The sequence below is a fragment of the Neofelis nebulosa genome, chromosome 6, assembly GCF_028018385.1.
Source record: "Neofelis nebulosa isolate mNeoNeb1 chromosome 6, mNeoNeb1.pri, whole genome shotgun sequence".
Taxonomy (NCBI): domain Eukaryota; kingdom Metazoa; phylum Chordata; class Mammalia; order Carnivora; family Felidae; genus Neofelis; species Neofelis nebulosa.
In genome coordinates this window covers 59,216,441-59,235,310 of record NC_080787.1, presented here as the reverse complement: position 1 = coordinate 59,235,310, position 18,870 = coordinate 59,216,441, and positions in this window count along the sequence as shown.

Below are 18,870 nucleotides of genomic sequence, written 5' to 3'. Positions count from 1 at the left end.
ACTCTCCCTGGTTTACACCACTTGGAGAGTTTTTAAAAATACTGACACATAAAAAACCACACTGGATCAAATTAAGCCAGAGTCTTTGGGAAGGAAACCCTTTCCAAGGTTTCCTTTTTTTCTTGGTTTTTTTTTTTAATGTTTATTTATTTATTTGAGAAAGAGAGAGCAAGTGCAATCAGGGGAGGGGCAGAGAGAGAGGGAGAGAAACAGGATCCCAAGCAGGCTCTGTGCTGCCAGTGCAGAGCCTGATGTGGGGCTCGACCCCAGGAACCATGAGGTCATGACAATGAGCTGAAATCATGAGAGTCAAGAGTTGGATATTCTACCGACTGAGCCATCCAGGTGCCTCAGTCCTAGGTTTCTTAAAAGCTTTTTGGATGAGTCTAAAGTGTAGCCAGAGTGGGATCAGTTGTTTTAGAGAGACTTATTTAAACTCCTATAAATATGTTAACGGTATTCTTCTTCCAAAAAATGTCCATTTCTCTGTCAAACTCTTGAACTAAATGATAGTAAATTACGTTAGCCTTTATAGCCAAGGGGCTGGGAATGATTCACAGAATTCAAAGGGACAGCATTTTAACACTTTACTAATTTAGTAACACATAGAAATGAGTCTTCAAATCAAAAGGGAAGAAAAATTATGTAACAACTCTGAGTAATCATTCAACAAAGCAGAGAATTTATACTTAAATATTTTCAGGTAGACAAAAACCTAATGGAAACTGAAGTGATGAATCTGATGCTCCAAAAAAAAAAGAACAGAAATTCTATGTTTTAAAGAAAATGGATTATGAAAACACACAGAAACACAGAATACACAGAAATGCTCTTTACAGGTTTGAAAGAGACTTAACTTCAACTAACTAGGTAAAAGTAACATTAAGGATAAACTAAGTAACAGGGTGGATGGAATATTTTGGTTAATACTTCGAAACATAACACATTTTAGGACAGTTGAATTTTTGTAGTAACCATTTACCAATATAAGGTGGTAAGCTGAGATCACTAGGGTTCAAATTACTCTAAACCAAGCACTTGGAAGCCTTTTGCCCACAAGAATCACCTGGAGATCTTGTTAAAATGCAGATTTTGATGAAGTTGGGAGGTGAGGCCTGAGATTCTGTATATTTAACAAGCTCCCAGGGGATGTGTAAGTCAAAGTCCAAGAACTGCACTTTGAGTAGCAAGGCAAACTATTCATCTTTAAAGTTCCCACTGAGAGGGGCACCTGGGTGGCTCAATCGGTTAAGCGGCCAACTTTGGCTCAGGTCATGATCTCACGGTCTGTGAGTTCGAGCCCCGCGTCGGGGTCTGTGCTGACAGCTCAGAGCCTGGAGCCTGTTTCAGATTCTGTGTCTCCCTCTCTCTGACCCTCCCCTGTTCATGCTCTGTCTCTCCCTGTCTCAAAAATAAATAAAAATGTTTGAAAAAAAAAAAAAAGTTCCCACTGAGAAAGTTACCCAGGTAATCGACAAATTTAAATTTCAAAGTTGAGGGGTCCCTGGGTGGCTCAGTCAGTTAAATACCTGATTTCTGCTCGGGTCATGATCTCACGGTCCCTGAGTTCGAGCCCCATGTTGGGCTCCGTGTTGTCATAACAGCTCAGAGCCTGAAGCCTGCTTTGGATTCTGTCTCCCTCTTTTTCTGCCTCTCCCCCACTCGTGTTTTGTCTCTCTCTCTCAAAAGATAAATAAACATTTAAAAAGTTGTATACAATTCAAAGTGCATTATGTGAATTTGGCTCTTCCAGAGCAGAGAACATTTGATACCTTTTACAGCTCTGTGTAATGCCAGGTGTCTCCACACCACGCTGAGGGTCTAAATGGCAGACTGCTGAATGGAGAGAGGTGAAAAAAAAACCAGACTCTATTTTTTTTTTGACAGAGATGTCAGAATAGATATGTTCTGAGCGAAAGTAGGAAACTGTGGAATTATCTTTTCTTAAAGATGAAAGATAGAAACGCTTGCCACTAATGCTGACATGGGCCAAGGGTGCGCCAGAATCAGTTCCTACCGTTCTGGAGAGACGACTGTTCATACCTCTTCCCAACTCCTGCTCAGTGTGGAGTGTGATGTTAGCTTGGTAGCTTAAAGGCATCAGCAAGCGCTTCAAATCAGGGTTTTTTTTCCCCTCAGGGTGGATTTACAAGCACACCATGGTATGTGGCTTCTGGCTTACCACATAGTTCTGGAAGAAAAGAAATATAAGCATAACGTGAAACGCAGTGAGAAATGCAATGGCCTTGGGGATCATCACGATTTAAAAAGCACGGGAGCTTAAGGAGATAGGCTTCTTATCCGAATGGTAAAAACAAATATTGGAAAACAAAACTGAAGTTTGTGACATAAGGAAGAACACAAAAGCAACAAACGGATCAAAGTATTAAAATGTATTAAATAATGGTATAATGTTAAACCATGGGTTTTAATGGCTTCTTTGTAACTGTTTCACAAACATTTGGTGTTGGAACCCCTTGATCATCTTAAACATTAATGTATACACCAATGAGCATTTATTTATGTGATTACATCAACTGATGTTTTACCATATTTTAATTTAAAATAGAGAAATTTGACACTTTTTATGTATTGAGCTACTTGCAAATACTAGTAAACCCATGACAATGTTCATAGTTATTGTTCATAAAAAGCAATGTGTTTTCAAAAAACCCAAATATAATTAATATTTAATTAACTTCAATATTTAATGAAGTTAATATCCACTGTGTGTAGGGGTGTGTGTGTGTGTGTGTGTGTGTGTGTGTGTGTTTTCACTGCAAATCTAATGACTGACTTAATAGAGACAGTTGGATCCTCCTCTTTGCTTCTGCACTCATCCTATTATTACACATTGTTTTGGTTGAAACATATGAGGGAAGTCTGGCCATACACAGGTTGGAACAAAGAAGTATTTTAGTAACCTTTTTAGATCATTACGGATGCTTTTCTTTGATTCTTTACCAAAACATGACAGGTGATAGGTTTCAGGTCCAACCTTGGAACCAACCTTTAAGAAACCATGTATCAATGATCTTCTTGCACTGGTACGTTAAAATCCATTGGTCTATCTTATAGGTTAAAGGGATCTCTTACTCATTGCCTTGGTCATTTGGAAAATATTGTTTCACTGAGTTATGCACAGCTTTCAAATGCTGCCTTTTCGCTATGCAATATCAAAAAAACACAAAAAACAAAACCAAACCATATTCATTAATCTCATTCCTGATCTCATCAGAAAAGTCAGTAAGAATTAGAAAGTAGTAAAATTCAGGGGCACCTGGGTGGCTCAGTCGGTTGAGCGTGCAACTTCATCTCAGGTCATGATCTCACAATTCGTGAGTTCGAGCCCTGCATCAGGCTCTGTGCTGACAGCTCAGAGCCTGGAGCCTGCTTCAGAGTCTGTATCTACCTCTCTCTCTAACCCTCCTCCCTTCTCGCTCTCCAAAATAAATAATAAACATTTTTTTTAAAAAGTAGTAAAATACATGGTGGCAAATGCAAGTTTTTAAAAATTCTAATTTTCATTTTTAAAGTTCCAAATATATTCATTAGCAAACATATTTAAATGATTTTCCTTGAAGTGATAGGCTCACTTCATTCATTTTTGAGAAAAATGTCTGCCCCAAGTCTTAATTCCATAGTTTGTCATTTTTTCTTTTGAGAAAAGAAGAAGTGTAATTTAAAAAGAGGCTAGTTCAGGTAACAGCACAATGTGTCTTCCTCAAGACAGACCAGGAACTTGGCTGCACAGCAGAAGTGCTACAGGAGCCTCCCCGCACCCTGCAATTTTATCATACAGAATATTAAAAAGACATAGAACTCAAGGGTCAACATTTAATGAAGCTAATACCCACTGTGTGTATGTGTGTGTGTGCGTGTGTGTGTGTTTTCACTGCAAGTGCATGTTGATGAAAAATACAACTACTCGTACCATTTGGTGCCACCGCCTTGATTCTTGCTAAAGTGCCAAGCTTTGTTCACTATTGTTCTGCATCATCAGTACGAGGGTCAACACGGTAAAAAATTGCAAATACATCTTCACATTCTTGTGAAAATCTTTTAACCTCACATGCCACCTGAAATAGTCTCGGGGCCCCCAGGAACCCACAATTATACTTAGAAGACTACTACTTTATGGTACTACGTCAGCCCAGGATTTTGTGTTATACTACCATCATCATCATAGTAATAATAATAATAATAATAATAATAATAATAATATGTGTGTGTATATATATATATGGTAGCTCTTTCACTATGTCAGAAAGACTCTAAAATACCAATAATGTTATTCTTTAAATATCTCCAGTGAGCATAAGATACCTTTCTGGAAGCCACTATTGCCTTTTCCCCTATTATTTAAAAAACACTCTTTGCTACAGCTTCAACCCATTATAACATGTCATATCCTTATCAACCAATAAAATATTGCCATTTAACTGTATAACACACCTTCATGGACCTGTGAGCTATGGTACCTTCCTTCAGCCTTGTTTCTCTGTCCAAGAGAGCCAATGCTCCTAAACTCTACTCACATTTTCAGAACTGTGTTTCACAAATTGCCTGTGAAGTTTGTGGTGAATGTGTATATATCTGCTCCCCTTCATTAATCTATGCATCCCAAGTTTTCAGTTAGAAATTCTCCTTGATAAAGATAAAATTCCCATGTAAATGATAAATGCTTTGGTGGGGGGTTTTGCAATAAATTCGCAATATCACACTGTGGAAGATTTTGAGTTCTTAATCGCTTAAAATTAAAAGGAAAATTAGTACTTTTGATTTTTCATAATTATTGTGTATGTATTATTTATAGGCACATTCACATAAGTGTGAAACTTCATTATAAATTAATACAATTTATCTGTAAAAATACATCTAGGCATATATACATAGATGATTAAACATTTATATGTACACCAATGCAGCATCTATGTACAGGAGGAGTTGTGTGAGTGTGTTTGTGCTGCTTGCTGGAATTCCTAAGGATTTTCATGTCAGGAACAGCTAGTTAGCTAAGCTTAATCTTGTACATTTCTTACTTTTTTCTAGATACTGTTTTACTTGCGCATGATTATTTGAGAGTTCATAAGTCCTTACACATCTATATTCTCATTCGATATCCTCGACAACCCTAAAAAGTAAGGGGATGCGGTAGTTACTATTCTCCCCTTGTTTGTTATCAGGAACTCTAATTTTATTCAAGGTAGCAATATCACAGTTTATGTCCCAGCCTCCTTTGCAGCTAGAACTGGCCATGTGATATGAATATGATCTAAGGTCATTGAAGTGTGATTCAAAATCTGCTGGGGAGTTCTGCAAAAGTGTGGATTACTGATGTCAGCTTGTCTCTTCTTCATTGTCTCTCTCATCCTTCCTGCTGCCATATGGAAGCTTTAACTGAAAGTCTACCAATTATCTTGCAAGCATGAGGGAATAACACAGTGGCACAGCAATCTTGGCCTCCACATTCTTGGGCCGCTCTATCTGCGCTGACTTATCCTTTAGTCCTTATGTGATTAAAACGTTATACCCTTTTTTGGTTCCATGCTGCAAAATGTATTTCTTCATAGACACAGCAGGTAAATATTATGAATTCATTTATATAGATAAGGAAAGTTGAGGGCAGTTTGTTTTACAGCTGTATAATTGGTACATGACAAATTACAAGTAGAAAAAACGTGAAAACGAAGAAAAAAATCAGCCCATACACATGGAGGCACAAAAATCTCATCTAATAGATATGTGAGACAAGGAATTGTTAACCTTTAATCTGATGAGTTTATGAAATAAAACTCTCATTTCCACAACTTTCCTGCTCTCCTTTCACTAGCTTTTTAAAAAAAGGTAGAATTACAGATCAGAGATTCCCGATATATCTAGTAGAGGAAGAATAGTTAGTTGGTCATATATGGGCCATAATTTTCTCATGTTTCTGACCACTTCTTTCTTAGACTATTTGGTCTTCTTCAAATTCACCATAAATTTTCATGCCATTGAAAATTTTCTCATGCAGTTCTTTCTTAGTTTCAAAATCCTGTTATTCGTTATCATGACTTCTTTAAGTATAACTTCCTTGGGGAAAACTTTGTAGTTTCCCTCAATTTTTATACCTCTTTTTAAGAGCTATCTCCATGTTTCTTTTATATTCGTGATGTAGGTATTAACCTTGGACTTCTGAGATGTCCAATTAAACTCTCTAGAATTACTTCATAACACCAATATTAACACTCACCTCACACAGAGAACATATTTAATAAATGGTTTATTATGTTTTCAGGGGGAAAAGATTTAAGGGTTGAAAATAATATTGCTTTCAGTCTGACATTTGCTAATCAGTGTTTCTAAATTGTAGATCATGAAATCAATGTAGTGTGTCATGATTAGCACTTCGCAAAATGAAATCAAATCCAATACAAAAGAATATAATGGAATAGAACTATCCGAGTACATCATATACGAATGTGTCATCAAGGAATATATTCACTCATTTATCCATTCAACAAATATTTGTCGAGTACCTACTATAGTCCTTGCACTGGCTTATATGCACATGTACATACTGGGTCATGTAAAATGTATTCTATTTGTGGTTTAGTCGCATTTATTTCAAATATCTAAGATCCTTCCCTGTCAAACCACTCCTTATGGGAGAATTATATTTCCTGCCCCACAGACGTTGGGTTTAGCCACATGACTTAACACGGCCAATTAAATCTGAGGGGGAATGATGTGTGATCTTCCAAGCAGTTTAAGAGTTATCATTCCACCCCTGCTCTTTTTTCTCTGCCATAAATTTGACACTATCTCATTAGAAACTGACCCATCAGCCTGGGTCTTGGAATGAAAAAAGAATACAGTAGAACTGTAGTCAACCCCCAATTGATACAGAATAGGAGCAAAAATCAAAGCTTTTTTCTAAAAAAGACAGAAACCTGAGGGTCATTTGCTGCCACAATTTGGCCTAAACTATTGACAGATACTGAAGAAGAATGCCATGGTTTGAGGAGAAAGCAGTAGGAATCTTACTCCTAGGACATGGGACAAAGGGTCCCAAGCAAAGAAAAACCAGTTATAGAGAATAAGGCATATAGAAATACAAATGTGTACATGACAGTGTGATGAATAGTCATAACAGAATATTGTGATCATGGATGTTAACTATGAATATGTGCAAATAAACAAATGAGAAGAAAAAAAATCCTAAGATTGGCACCTGTTTGGATATAAAAATTCAAAATAAGGTTATTTCGGTGAACATCTTGGCATCTTTGACTAGTTACCTTTCGGCACAATTATTATGCATATCATTAACATATGTCAGAATAACTGTTGTTTTGTTTTATCAAAATATACGCTGAATGTGCACAACCACTTTTCATAGTTTCTGGCCTGCAACCGCCTATTCTTACAGCTACAACATAATAAAAAATTACAAGGGATAACTTCCAGACTTGAAGATTTTCTCTCAATAACAAAAGACTGTATTTCTTCTCCTTTGAAACTGTAATACATGTCTACTTAAAAGGTTTACTGGGCTAATGTTTTCAATCTGACAAATCTCCAAATTTGGCCTAATACAAGAAGTCAGTTAATGAAATTTAAAACAGCCTTATTTTCATCCTTTTTTTAAACACAACTATGTATTAGAAATCTGGCAGAGGCTTCTGTCAAATTGAACTATTGAACTCAGGGCAGTAAAAGTCCCTCCCCAGGCAAGAGATTTAAATCATTTTCAAAGTTAATTTCCTGCTCCCAGATGGAGAACAAATCTAATCGGGTTTACTTCATTCTTCGGATGAACAGGAAAATGTCACTTGCATACTCAAAAAGGAAAAAGAAAATCTCAGGGAAGGCAGTCTCTAATCCATATCACAGCAAACAAAGAAGGTGATTCTGAAATTGAATGTATAGGGTCATTTTGAATCTAAAAGCAGATCTGAATTTAATCTAGACAAATCTCCAAGCTTATTTCCAACCTAGTTCTGTTCAGAGATTGTGCCTGTTTACACCTGAAATACACACATAGGACTTTAAAACTGTTCATTTTAAAAGGGGGAAAGAAAAAAACAAAACAAAACAGCTTCTACTCCTAAGAAGGGATCTGAATAAATTGTCTGAGCTCAATCTGTGAAATCAGGCTAGAACCTTCCAAAGCCCTATGGATGGTAGGAAAATTTTGCTCTTTATCAGCTATAGCTTAAAAATAAGATAGGATTGGGGTGCCTGTGTGGCTCAGTCGGTTAAGTGTCCAACTTCGGCTCACAGTTTAGTGAGTTTGAGCCCCTCTGCACTGACAGTGCAGATCCTGCTTGATATCCTCTGTCTCCCTCTCTCTCTCTCTCTCTCTCTCTCTCTCTCTCTCTCTCTCTGCCCCTCCCTGGCTCTCTCCCTCTCCCTCTCTCAAAAATCAAATAAAAACATTAAAAAAAACTAAAAAAATATAGAATGAGTTAACGTTTGAATCTCAAAACAATGGGACTATAGAAAAAATAAAATAAGTATTCTTGTTCTTAATTTAAGAGCTACTGGATTCTATTTAAAGGTTTGCTGCTATGTACTTGTTAGGAAAGATTCACATTAGCTGCCAGGCAGACATTGTGTACCTCCATCTCTTAACTGTGTTTTTTCTTGGTAACGAAAGTGTCATCAGCAAAGAGGCAAGTATATCATTAGATCTTCATGAAGCAGGTTAACACTGGCTGGGCTTCTGTCAATTTACCCCACCACATATGGCTTTGCTCGGCTTCCAATGAAAAGCAAAGTGGTAGGTTGCAATCTAAAATGGCAGACATTTTCCTAAATAGCCTATTTAACTCCATCTCTGTTATTACCTCTGAAGTCAACAATACAAAGAAATTGTTCTGAACAGATTGCAATGGACTTGGTAATATTAAAGTTCATCTTTTCTCATAAATATAAAGCAGGAAAAACAGTTATGCTTCACACTGATGGTAAAGAAAAGACCTTCAGAGTTTAAAAAAGGATTTCATTCGCTGTTTGTTTTAAATGTTATTTCAAGTTGTGGGATTCCAACTTTTCGTTTAAAGTAAGTCTGTTTGTCTTAATCCACTGCTTAATCCAAAGCATGTCCAGACAATTAAAAGTAAATTGTCTGTGTCTAACGAGCAGAATATTCAAAATCAATAACGTCAAAATTGATAGATTTAAAAAAGAACAGCAGGGGGGATGCTTGGGTGGCTCAGTCGGTTGAGCGTCCGACTTTGGCTCAGGTCATGATCTCGCGGTCCGTGAGTTCAATCCCCGCGTCCTGCGCCGTGCTGACCGCTCAGAGCCTGGAGCCTGCTTCAGAATCTGTGTCTCCCTCTCTCTCTGCCCCTCCCCCGCTCATGCTCTGTCTCTATCTCTCTCAAAAGTAAATAAACATTAAATAAATTTTTTTAATTAAAAAAAATAATAAAGAACATCAGGGATCTATGCTCTCTTTTGAAACAGATGCTGCTTGACCAAAACAAGGTAAGTTTTATGACATGACCATTAGCCATGAATCATCACAAGCATTCTGTTGGAGCAAGAATACCAAAGCAGAGGGGAAAAAAGTAACAGCATTCTCGAGAACCTCATTCTGTGCCAGGTAGGGGGTGAAGCACTTTTTTGCCTGCAAAATCTCATTTAGTCCTTATTGCAATCTCCATTAAACAAAATTCTAAGAGAGTGCCTCCAGGGTCATAAAATAATGAATTGTGAATGTAGCCCAGTTCCTTACTAAAAAGCAGTTATACTTTGTATGATACCGTCACTTTTTTTGGAGAACTAAAAAAGGATATTGTGTTCCAGAAGCAGTCAAAAGTACAAAAATGGACAGAACATACTGAAAATTTTAATCTTGAAAAATATGTGTCCAAACATGTTTATCTTAGAAAGCACTAGAAATTAATTAGAAAACTGGACTCCCCATGCTTGGGATTCTAATTCTGGAGCTGCATTAGATTATGGTAGCTCCTTTAATTTTTGGCTGCAAAGAAAGCTATTACTAACCACTTACTTAATAGAAAATGTATGTGGCAACAGATACATTCAAAGTATACGAAGTTAATTTTTCAAATTTTACACATATTATTGAACCGGAGTATATGAAATTGTGAAGGGATAAAGTTGCAAAAATAATGACATTAATTCTTCACTTGTTAGTAGAATGACGGCCCTTTATGACATCAGGATGGTCTCACTATGTGTATTATCTCAGATTTTTATTGAGTGTAGTTACAGATTAATATTTTGCTCTCATCTACAGCCATGTGATCAAAATATATTTGTATCATTTCAGTTAAAGAAACTGAAATATCTGAAATTTGGCACTAGAATTGTCACAAGTAGAAAATCTGGCCTTTAAGTAATAAGAAATACTTTTTTTATTATTTTTTAAGCAGATCCTTAACATTAAAATATCTTTTAAGCAGACCCTTAACATTCCCAACAGACACTTCCCAAATCCTTTGCAAATACTTTGGTTCTGCTGGTGTTTGGGCAGGATAATTTTTGTCGGGGGAGGGGAGGAGTACTGTGTATTATAAAATCCTGCACATTACACGATGTTTGCCTCTACACAATACATTTTAGTAGCACACTCTCCAGTGTGACAACTAAAAATATCTCCACGTGTTGCCAATTGAGAGCTGCCCTCAGTAGAGAACCGATGCTCTATGTTTGAAGACCACTTTTTAAAATAATGTGTAATCATTTAAATTAAATGACATTTGCAGATCCAGCAATGAGCAGACAATAAATAGTCAAAGCGTTTTGAAATTTCTATAAGGTTATACTTAGCCAATTCTTCAGGAAATCCACTTAAATTCATCTAGAAGATAGACTAGATATAATTCATTTTCTCCTGAAATTATTTTTAAGATTCTACACCCCATGCACTAGAGGCTATTGCAAAATACAGAGAGCAAAATTATTTATCTAAAAAGTCATGAATGACAAGCTATTAGAAGTAGCCATTCTGCATTCTTCAGCAGGCACAGGATGTCCCCAAACTGTGCCTCACTGTTCAATGTTGTAATTTGACACATAGACTTTTTCTACTTCTCTGCTTGCCCTGGTCAAGTGTGTTGGCTTTTCTCCTAAGGCCTTGTCAAAAGATGGCTGTTGCCTCAGGTCCCTATTTGCAGAAGGCAGAAGGAGAGAAGAAGCAGGGTTTATGGGTCTGTTTCAAACACATTTGTCCCCTTTTACAAGGTAATTAAATGCCTTCTTTGAAACCTCATGAAAACACTTCTGCTTAGCTCTTACTGGCCTAACTGAGGTCCTTTGGCTGCACTAGTTGTGAGTGATACAGGTAAATTAAGAAAGACTGAGAAAAAGGATCATTATTGTTGCCTAAGACTAATCACAGCCCAAAACCTGATCTGAAAATATCACCACTTTGATTCCAAATCCAATTCCCGTTAGCCAAGAGGAAGGGGAAAATTTTTTAACAATTAACTACAACAGTAACAACAACAAGAATAACAACTGCAGCATGAGAAGGCTTTTGTTGAGCATTTGGAGGGGGTACAGGCATTCCTCCAACTGAGGTTTACATTAGGTTCTATTATTACCTTCATTTTGCAAATGAGGAGAGCTGAGCCCATAGTTCAGCAGTTTGCCCTGATTATGTTTAGAACTAAGCAAAGGTTACTTCTCTAGCGTTGGTGCTTCATCACTCACCTGTTACTTAACTATTAAGAAACTACTAAATGACATTTATATAACTGGGGACATTTTTTACTTCTTTAATAAGTAAAAATATAGGGATGTACCAGAAAAAGAGATGTGGAGAATATATATGTAAGCACCTGGCAGTTAATGTCCGGTTACAATGTAAAGGCACATATACATATATTTCTTATTTTTTAATCTTTATTTTTGAGAGAGAGAGAGAGAGACAGAGACAGAGCGTGAGCAGGGGAAGGGCAGACAGAGAGGGAGACACAGAATCTGAAGCAGGCTCAAGGCTCTGAGCTGCTAACACAGAGCCTGACACGGGGCTCAAACTCACAGACTGCGAGATCATGACCTGAGCTGAAGTCAGTCGCTCAACCGACTGAGCCACCCAGGTGACCCTAGGCACATACATATTTTATTAATATTATTTGGAAATAATTTTGGAGTTTTTTATTAAATGGACTAAAGCAGGAAAAACCACATTTGTTCTCCTGAAAGATTAGCATCTTAGGTTGGTGTGCCCAATTGGAAAACTGATGAATTATATTTCATGCATATAATTAGTTGGTGATTGAGAGAGACACGTAATAACCACCATGTGTGTCACTGGAGTAATCCAAAATGTTATGAATAAAATTCTTCTCAGTCTTAGTGGGGGATAAAAAGATACAAGAGAAAGAGAGAAATAACTCTTGCAGGAGCAAACATTAAAGTAAAAGATCTTTCTGAAGAGAGGACAGATACCTTGCCCAAATGAGACGGCCTGGCTCAGGGCTCAATTCTATTTTGATAGCAGGTATTAATAGAAAATCAATTTTGCCAATAGGAAGTGTAACATGATTAAATTTAAGAGAATTGAATGAGATATCCTATACTTAGGTAGAAAGGAAAATCAAAGCAACCCGCAAAACATTGAGAACGTGGTATCAGAATGGGAGACTGGATGGAGACCAACAGGAAAGCAATTCATATGAAAGCTGAGAAGAGCTTTCCTTATATGCTTTGTATTACCCAAGAGTAGAGATGGATGAAAAAAGCAGATGGCATCCAGGGCAGGCTGTATCATTTGTAGGACCCAGGGAAAAATGGAAATAAGAGACTTCTTGTTTCAACAGCAGGAAAAAAGTGAGACCCAAAAATGACATGAGGTTTGTTTTTTTTTTTCCTTCTTCTATGGTCTCTTCCACAACTTGTCATGGTGTTTTGTTGATTTATACATTTGCTCTCTAATGTCATTCTAAGTAAAGAAAAACTAAAAATGTTTACTATTAGTGTGAATTTCACTCTCATTTTTAAGTGTACAATTCCATTCCTAAATGCAAATATAAGACCATTGATCTCATATGCACCCAAATTTCACAACTTCTATACCAGTTCCTACAAGTGTAGACAAAGGAAATGTGACATAGAAATGACTCAGCTGTTTTTATTTCAGTTCTTGATATGCATAGATTCTAACACTCTCTACTTCAGGCTTACTGGTGGATAAGTTAAGACTGAAAGAAAAAGGAACTATGGGTTGCTCTTTACGTGGTTTTAATCATAGGTGGTTGACTAATTTAGGAAAGTAACAAGCATATGAAAGGATATGGCAGCTTTTCATTATTATTAGTGTTTCTTAGAATGCTATTGCCTTCTTTATGCATTTGAAGCAAGCTCTGGATCAGACAGAAAGCCTGGCTTCCCTAGACAGTAGTGCTCCCACTTACTCAGTTGTTGATTTCACATGTTTACCTTGTACTCGCTGTAATCTCTCTGAACTTCTGTGCATCCTAACACCACAAGAATTCTGTGCTCATGGGGCATTATAAACATGCCATTTGAATGGAGCAATAAGGAATGGAGAACACTCATTTTGCTAGAAATGTATGTCCTCTACTGACCCATATTCCTCACTGTCCCATTGGACTTCACTTACAAAATGCACATTCAAAGATACAGTTAAGAATTTCAGGACATTCTTATCACAGCAATAAACCAAGTGCAGGGCTCTTCTGAACATGGCACTGAGTTGGCCCAACAGCACAGGTCACATACCCATGAAGTTAGCTGTGATGACATTTTACCTTCAGGAACTTTTAATAGTGTTCAGTTCAAGTAACAAAAAGAAAACAACTTAAACCTTTTTTTGGATGATAATACATTTATTTTAGAAATTTTCACACCTTTTGAAAGTTGACACTCAAGGTTTCTTGTAATTTTTTTTTAATGTTTAGTTTTGAGAGAGACAGAGCATGAACAGGGGAGGGCAGAGAGAGAGGGAGAATCCGAAACAGGCTTCAGGCCCGACACAGGGCTCGAACCCACAAACTGTGAGATCATGACCTGAGCTGACATCAGATGCTTAACTGACTGAGCCACACAGGCATCCCAACAGTCAAGGTTTCTTAACTGGAAATCTTAATTTAAAGCCATTTTTTCCCACTTAAAGTGACTTTACAAAGCTCTGCTCAGCTATATGCAGAGTAATTTCAGTTCTCAGAAAGAATTATTATTTCCAGAAAAAGGGGAGTAGGAGCAGGGAGTGGGGTTTGATTTGCACCTTATACCACATAATCTTCTAACTTTAAGGCTTTCTACTTCTTCAATTCTACGTTTCAATATTATACCAGTCATTGTATTTATATCTTTATAAATACTATAAGAAGTTTCTGAAATGCCCATGGAATCAGTGCTCAAAGCTCATGGAAGAGTCAGGACTAGAACTCAAAACTCCACTTGCCTTTATGCCTCTTGCTACTATAAAAATCTATAACTGTATCAATAATGATATAGACATTCTGAATCATTTATGAAGGGTAGTGGCTATGCTGCCTTTGAATAGAATATGAGTCAACTGATTGGTTTCCATTTAAGTAATTTAGTAATTTTAAAATTGTCTTCCTGTTGTCTGTTCCTGTTACAGCAGCATTAATCAATAGAATACCCATACAGTCAATTTTTCCCTCACCGTCACTACTTCCTCCCTGGGGAGGCACTAATTAGAGAGAATGACTAAATTTTTAAGGATCATTACCCACAGTGTTTCAGTGAATATAAAAAGATTGTGCCTGCTTCTGAAGCTAGCAATGTGATGAAAGTCATAGAGGGGGATAAAGGCCTCCATGGTTTTTATTCAGGGATGGTTGTGAATCTTTGACCTTACAAATAAAACACTAAATAAGAATAAAAAAAAAAAAAGTCATATGGCTATTGGGACACTGAATACCTATTATTTAGAATTCAACGAATGTAAGCAGTGTATGCATGTGAAACACATGAGGAGCTATGTACCTCATGTTTCTGTACCTAAGCACAGCTAAAGTCATTTGTCATTAAACTAATGAAAAGTGTTACAAATAGAACATGAAAACATATAATGTAGTTAGCATATGCAAATGGATTCTATTTCCCATGGAGAGTTACATCCAATGGGAGGACATGAGACAGGCCACATAATAAAAGTAATAGAAGATTCAGGTATTAAATAGAACACAAATTGGGGCACCTGGGTGGCTCAGTCAGTTAAGCATCCCACTTCGGTTCAGGTCGTGATCTCACAGTTCACAAGTTCAAGCCCCATGTTGGGCTCTGTGCTGAGAGCTCAGAGCCTGGAGCCTTCTTCAGATTCTGTGTCTCCCTCTGTCTCTGCCCCTCCCTCCCCCAGTCGTACTCGGTCTCTCTCTCTCAAAAATAAATAAAACATTAAAAAAAAAAAAAGAAAGCAAAAGGACAGGAACCACTGCCAGGAGAAATTAATTCCAAATCTTTTCAATCTTTGGGTCCCACAGCCACTCTTTGATTGGAGTAGGTAGAGTAGCCCTCCCATTTTACCCCCTCACCTTCTAGATAAAACAAAACTAAAGCCCAACTGTTTCAGTCAGTCTCTGGGTTCGCCATAGAAACAGAAGCAATAGGTGAAGGTATGATTTCTTGTTAGAAACTGGCTCAGGTAATGGTAGGGGCTAGCAAATTCAAAATCTGTAGGGCAGACCAGCACACTAGAACCTCAGGCAGGAATCGCTGCCATCTTGAGTCAGGAAATTGTAGGGCAGGTCAGCAGGCTGGAAATGAGGCATAATCCCCTCTTTTCCAAGAAAATTAGTTTTTGCTGTTAAGAACTTCAGCTGATTGGAGAAGGCTGACACACATTATCAAAGGTAATCTAATTTGTTTAAAGTCAACTGATGGTAGATGTTTACCACATCTACAAAATACCTTCAGAACAATGCTTAGATTTGTGTTGGATTAAATTGCTACTAAAATGACACATAAAATTAACCATCACACCAACTTAAGACAAAGAAGTTTATGGTTTGTGATAACGATATACTAGACCTGAAATTGGGGCAGCATGGATGCAGGAACCCAGACAGAACTAGGGAGTCCCACTACTCCTAGTTCTTTTACACATTCAACATGGTCTTTCAAAATGAAATAATGAATATCAATTGCTTAGCACATTTCCTGGAATTTACTAAATGCACAAAATACAAGGATCAGTAGTTGGCCACTTTATCACTTTTAAATCTTTTTTTTTTTTTAATTGACGTATAATTGACATAAAACATTATATTGTTGCAGGGCTACAATGTAATGATTCAATATTTGTATATACTGCAAAATGACCACCACAATAAGTCTAGCTAACATCTGTCACCATACTTAACTATAACTTACTTTCTTGTGATGAAAAGCTTAAGATTTACTCTCTTACCAACTCTCAGATTGCAATAGAGTATTATTAACTACAGTTGTCATAGTGTACTTACATCCCCATGACATATTTATCTTAGAACTGGAAGTTGGTACCTTTATCTTTTCCTTTCTCTTTCCTTTTTCCTTCTTTCTTTCCTTCTTTCTTTTCATGCGTATATATTTGCACGTGCAAGCAGGGGAGGGGCAGAGAGAATCTTAAGCAGGCTTCATGACCAGCATGGAGCCTGAGGCAGGGCTGCATCTCACAACCGTGAGCTCATGCCCTGAGACAAAATCAAGAGTTGGACGTTTAACTGACTAAGCCACCCAGGCACCCTGGAAGTTGGTACTTTTTGATTCCCTTTACCCATTTACCCACACTCACCCTGCTCCTGCCTCTGGCAATCAACAATCTGTTCTCTGTATCTATGAGATTGTTTTATTGTTATTGTTGCAGTTTTTGTTTTTATTCCAAATATAAGTGAGATACTGTAGCATCTGCCTTTATCTAGCTGAGTTATTTCCCTTAGCATAATGCCCTCAAGGTCCATCCATGTTGTTACAAATGGCAAGACTGCATTCTCTTTTTACGATTGAATAATACTCCACTGTGTGTATAACACACATACAAAATGTTCTTTATCCACTCATCTATCGGTAGATGCTTAATTTGTTTCCATGTATTGGCTTTCATAAATAATGCTGCAATTAACAAGGGGGTGCATATATTTTTTCAAGTTAGTGTTTTCATTTTCTTCAGATAAATACTCAGAAGTGGAATTGCCAGATTATATGGGTATATCTATTTTTACATGTTTGAGGAACCTCCATAATGTTTTCCATAGTGGCCATACCAGTTTACATTCCTACCAACAATACATAAGGGTTCCCTTCCATCCATATACTCACCAATACATATTATTTCTTGTCTCTTTGGTAATAGCCATTCTAACAGGTGTGACATGATATCTCACTGTGGGTTTGATCTGCATTTCCCTAATGATTAGTGATGTTGAACATCTTTTCATGTACTTATTGGCCATCTGTGTGTCTTCTCTTGAAAAAAATGTCTAGTCATACCCACTGCTCATTTTTTAATCAGAATGTATGTTTCTTGGTGTTGAGTTGTATGAGTTCTTTATATATTTTGGATATTAACTACTTATCTAAGAGACGATTTGCAAATATTTTCTCCCATTCAGTAGGTTACCTTCTCCTTTTGTTGATAGCTTCCTCTGCTGTGCAGAAGCTTTTTAATTTGAAAAAGTCCTACTTGCTTATTTTTGTTTTCCTTGCCTGTGCCTTTGGTATCAAATCCAAAAAATCATGGTCAAGACCAATGTCAAGGAGCCTACCACCTATGTTTTCTTCTAGGAGAAGTTTCAGGTCTTACATTCAAATAGTTTCAGGTCTTACATTCAAATCTTTAATCCATTTTGAGTTAAATTTGTGTGAATGGATTAAGATAATGGTACAGCTTCATTCTTTTGCATTTTGCTATCCAGTTTTCGCAAAAACATTTATTGAAGAGACTGTATTTTCTCCACTGCGTATTCTTGGCTCCTTTATTGTAACTCATTGACATTATATGTGTAGGTTTATTTCTGGGCTCTCTATTCTGTTCCACTAATCTATGCTATGTATCTGTTTTTTATAGAAGGTGGCCATTTCAAATTCAGGTCAACCTTTGGGATATCCAGGTAATAATATGCAGTTTGATAGATTGCTCTAGAACTTGTACCAAGATATTAATTTCATCAGCTAGACCAGTTTCTTCCAAGATTTGGACTACATAATATGGAGTATGGAAAGGATAACTTTGTTATATGAGGGAATAATGGAGCCAAACAACACAAAAAAGCAGAGATGACATTGTCTGGGCTGGAGACAGAGAATGGAGTGTACAACAAAAGGACAGGATTGTTAGGAAAAGTTCATAATCCTCACCTCTCCCCATTGCTCCTACTTCTTATACTCATTAGCGCTCAATGATTGGGGCCCATGTCTCTCAAATCTCTCTCTATCCCCTTTGCCACTACGTCCTCATGTCATTCACTGGTTTAAAATCCATTAATAACTATCCATAATTCTCTTCCGAACTTCATAACATGTGAAGCTTACGACTGCCAGACCCTGGCCTACTTACTTGGCTTAATTTACAGGCATTTCTCTCACCTTTTGCATTCTATTTTTAATATATATTGAACCCACTTCCATTTCTGCACATATGTTTTATCTCTTTTGCCTCTGGTCCTTTTAGCATCCTTTTATTTCCTTCTGACTATTCTAATGCCCCACTAAAGCCAAACTGCTTAAGAGCAGAAACCATCTCTTACGCTTCTCCGTATCTCTGGTGTTTAGCATAGCACAAGGCACATACAGGCACATAATAATACCTGTCCTTCCTTTCAGATGCTGAATTCTTTAAGCAGAATCAGAAACTATATCTATTTCATCTTTATACTTCTCATAGTGTGGTTAGCAAAGAACTTTAGTTTTCTCAATAAATTCTTGCTGAATTTG